We start from the raw sequence: 5160 nt of genomic DNA on the forward strand, positions 1-5160 counted from the left end.
TAACTCCCATCTTGCTAGTCTAACATAACTTTGATGAACTACGGAACATCGATTTCCAGTCAAAGCAGTCCCCATTTAAATTCAGTTATGAAGAAGTTTCATTTCACCATTAATTATCCAGTGTTCCATTAATCGCATTGAAGGGTACGTTCCGTGCAGTAACTAAGCCGATTACAATATTCGACTGCGAAGCCCTAACAAACGCCCCGTTCACTTGTTAGCGACTAGATCTAAGTTTGTCTTGTTATAACTCAGACTAGACTTAAATACAGCGCAGGAAGACTTTCGAACATTTTATTGGAGCTTATGTATATGAATGCACATTATTTACAGTTGTAGGGTTCATATGTTAAAGTTGTGGTACTATATTGTTTGAATAAAGTTACAAAATTTGTAGTTGTATTGGGTAGAGAATATATTAATTGTCTTAATTTACATTTCGACGAGAAGAACTAGCAAGAGACGCCATTCTTTTGCAAACTAATTGCTTAACATCTTATGCCTTAAGCATAGCTAAAGACAAGATATAGGCTAAGGATACTGCATGTAATTTTTATTATTTTTTTATTATTATTATTTGTTGCAGAAACAATACAGTTGACATTATTATATGAAAAGGAGGGCAACTGGCGTTCTAATCACTTTCTACGGATCCAGCGAGAAAAGAAAACAATAAAATAAATTAAATTAGAAAAGTTATTTAGACAAAACTAACTAAAGAAAAAGTGCACATGAATCACGATAATTTTAGCCATTTCAAACTACATACTATATTATTATATAAAACTTTTTAACGTTCTACATCAACAAATATTCATCTTTTATTTCTGATCTTATTTTGATGATAAGATGACGCTATTTTTTTTAAGAATAAAAGCTATTCCTCAAAATGAAATTAGTCTTAAATATAGTGAACTACTACTTTAAATATACTTATATGTATTAACAATAAATATAAAGATTAACAGTGTTTAGAGAAAAAATATTGTTGGCATGCAAATTATAAAAAATATTTATAGATGAGGGGGAAAACGGGCAGGCTCACCTGATGTTAAGTGATACCGCCGCCCATGGACACTATCAATGCCAGAGGGCTCGCGACTGCTCACTGTAATTCAGTAAACATTTCATGTGTTTCTAGGAATAATCAGAAAAATTAAAAAAAAAAAAACTATTATCACTGAAACTGTGGGAATTTATTGCACAGTTCCAACAGGGTGATTTACAAAAATTAAGTTAATCCCGCAACCCGCGTCAGTCTCCATTTGATTTGCTTAACAAGATTAGAAAGGCGAAAAATGTCAGACAATGCTCGAATTAACACTGAATACGGATTTGAACGATATTCCTTGACATATTTACATCGTTTAAATTGGGAAATATGCGATGGTAATTTAAATAATTTTTTTGATTCGGTTCTGCAAGACACGTAGTGTACTTAATATTAGTTTAAAAAATTTAAATTTAGTTTAAATGTTTCTCACATATGCCAAATACAAGATTATGTTTAAGTTAAGAAAATCGTACTGACAAAGCTACATACTTAATGCTGTATTAAAACTAAGTATAATATTAGTTTACACAAAAAATCTTTATGGCTTAGTGGTATCTACTAGTAGTAACTTTGTAGTTACTACTTGTAAGTAAGTGCTTCAAAACTACTGACAGATTTATGAATATTAATACAGACGCGCCATTGAATTGTTTTAAGATATACAGCCTTTGGCTATATAGAAAATTCAACGCAATAATTAAAAACAGCTTCGGAAAATGCAAATACACATGTGATTAAATGACTGTTAAATATGTGGAAGAATCGTTTGATGGTTTAAATTCAAGTCCCCAGCGGCTACGTACCTCTCTGTAAATAATCCAAAAATAACGAGCTAGCAATTAAATACAGCTTTGAGACAAACATTAGTAGGATCGGACGTGATCAAAGGAAGCATGTGATCAGTGTTTAAGAGGATGTCTGAAAAAACTGTGTTATACGCTTTAGCTATCAATTTAAGTTAAAAAAATTGTTTCGGTCTTTTGTTTATAGTATTCGTAATTCGTTATATTTTTTTACAAACAAATTAATGTTTAGAGAACTTTATTTCTAATTACAAAAGAAAATATATTTACATCAGAAACATAATATATACGAGCGAGATACACATCGCCATTAGCTGTCTAATTTTAATCAACTGTGTTCACTCTAACATTGATCTTTACTGCCTTTTTGTATTTGTCAAACACACCAATATTGCGAATTTAAGATGGTAATTGATTAAATAAATTGTTAGGGCTAGCGGTGAATGCCATAAATAATATTTATATATATAAATTACTTTAATAAAACTTAATTAAACATGAAAATTGAATTGGACCGATATGAGGTGCACGTTCAATAATCTATATTATAGACTTATTACTAATTGAGGATTTGACCGGTTTGATATGAGATATCCGATCGAACCTGTCGATGTCTGGTGTCCGCTTCCTTTTATGATAGTGTTGCGTCAGAGGGGTGCAGACTGCGAGCAAAGGGAGTGCAATGGATATGTAACGTCAAAATATAATGACGTGAATAATAACAATTGATGCCCTGTTTATTAAGTTGCAAAATATTCGGAATTTAAATGTTTTAATAGGTTCAATCCCAATTTATTAAACTACTTTTTTGATACGTTTAATATATAATAATACGCCTATTAGGCGTCATCATGTTGATGATTAAACACCTACAATTCATTCCTCATGCAAAATGGCGGGTAAATGGGTCTAATATAGACTCATATTAGACTCGTTCCTACGGATTTTTCGGTTTAGTGTTTTTGTCGCGACCACCTTTCGAAGAAATGGATCTTTCAAAATCGACAATGTCGTCTTGGAATCATTATGGTCTAAGCAACGCTGGAAACGTTGTTTAACATACGAGTATAATTAATAGTTGTATATTAGTAACTTCCTAAAAATCCACAGATAGATCTTATCATTACAGCTTTGTAATGTTATTTGTCAAATCTGTTAATTGCTTTGTGGCATTCGGCTCTAAGCGAATTTCAGTTCAAAGGCAGCAGTGTGAATGGGCTGTTAATGTTTTTTGTGGACTGACCAAATCCCGTGTTTGCACTCAATCCACTTTTGTTTGGGATTACACTTTAGGTTTCACAGTATCAAATTATCACGAAATTACAATATGCAAAATCTGTAGTTGTTATCATAAATGGTATATGTATGCTGTTTTATTTTTATTGATTTCTCATCTATTTTTGACTTTGACTGTATAGTAAATAATTTATGTATAAGGAAACAGTTTTATATGAGCTAGTTAAGGAATAACAGGAAATATGGATTCGACTATATTTTTTATTCAAACCGCACTTTTGGCCCGACACTTCGCTGATGTGTTTTATCTTATTTATACTAAAATAACTTTACTTGTAAATTTTAATGCAACGCTAGGTAGATCAACAGATGATATAAATAAATCCGTACCTCATATATGTACATAAGGTAAGACAAGAAAAGTCCAATAAACAGTTGCAATTAAAAAATAGTTTTATTTTAATTACGTCAGATTTACTTAGGTTACATCTAGTAAATGTTTATTGACCGATATTAAATTATATTATTAATTAACTACTTAACGAAAGTAAATTATTGAAAGTTATTCTGTCTAAATTGTCATCTTTACTTACCACAGTAAGACCGATACAGACTACATTAAAAAACACAATTACAAAAATGTATATCGAGACCTATATGATATGAAATGAGTGCTCACTAAGGTTGTATACGAAATGACACATCAAGAAATATAGACGATAAAAATCAAGCAAAATAAAATTTTATACTAAGTTCTCAATCTTGTAGTCTATGTAATATATATGGCAGAAAAAAATTGCGACGTTGAAAAGTAAAGATGTCTAATATTTACCTCGACACCTCTAACATGACCACTGTCACCTCCTTCCTCCTACAATTATGATGGTCAAAAGCCAGAGTCAACGGCATCTGTAATGTTAAAGAGTACGTTATAGCGGCTGCGGAAGACTTGAACTAACGTCATCATCCAGGAATACTAGTAGACAAGCACCACAACAACATTTAAAAATATATAAATATGTATCAAATGTATATCGTTATTTTCAATTAAGGAAAAAGCCAGTATAACATAGTGATCTTGACGTTCGTAACTATAAAAATCTAAGCGAGTTAGTGCGAAATGTCATAAAAGATTTGTGAAGTTGTTGCTTCAATAAATTCAAGTAGACATTTTTAGTTTCCAAATGTCGGTTATAAAAGTGTCTGAGACGTGTTTGTCTTGAAAGTGTAGTTTTGAACCTTAAGAGAGGTGTCACCAATGACTTGCCCCAGTGGCTAAGTTCGAGTTGTTGTATATAGCGGCCCGAATAACTTTGTTGGGTGCTTAAGGAAATGACGTCATCGTAGAGATTCGTAGGCCCAGATTGTAGGTGTCGCTACAGTCTACATAGACCTGCAATTCTAAAGCCGTTCATTATATATCTTTCGACTAATTTATGTGTTGCATAGCTAAAGTATCAAATATGGTACTTTATGTATGGACCATTGTGAAACAGGGCCTAAGACTGATCACCTACTTGCCTATTAGATTAACAAATCATCATTAAACAGATACTTAAATCTGAGGCTCACCTGAGGCTCACTGAGGCACCTAAAAAGGTTGTAGCGCCATTGGTTTATTATTCTCATAATTTAAGTAATCTTGTATTTTGGCGTATTTCTGTGTGTTATCCTTTGTAATTTCTTAGTGCCATTTGTCTTCTTTCACTATTGCGATTTTTTATTTTTAAAATATTTGCTTATGATGAAGCAATAGCTGAGAGCAACTCCTTCTCCAAGCTAAACTCTAGCAGAAATACTTTTTTTATGTAAGCAAAATTCTGACTCTGTGGACTACGTGTTCTTTATCGACTGACGCATCTTGCGTATTAAAATAGACAAACTAAGTTAGATAAAGAAAGTTTTGATCGCTGCCACAAGGGTCAATACTGTGTATCTCTATTTCACCTCCGAATAGCCCTAATTTCGACAGAATCTGTGACACAAATTGCAACGTAGTTCGTAATTTGTGCAACTCAATGAGCCTGAACTGTCGATAGTACGTGATCAGAATGGTTGATGTTCCTG

The sequence above is a fragment of the Pieris rapae genome, chromosome 18 (genome assembly GCF_905147795.1).
Source record: "Pieris rapae chromosome 18, ilPieRapa1.1, whole genome shotgun sequence".
In the NCBI taxonomy this organism is placed as follows: domain Eukaryota; kingdom Metazoa; phylum Arthropoda; class Insecta; order Lepidoptera; family Pieridae; genus Pieris; species Pieris rapae.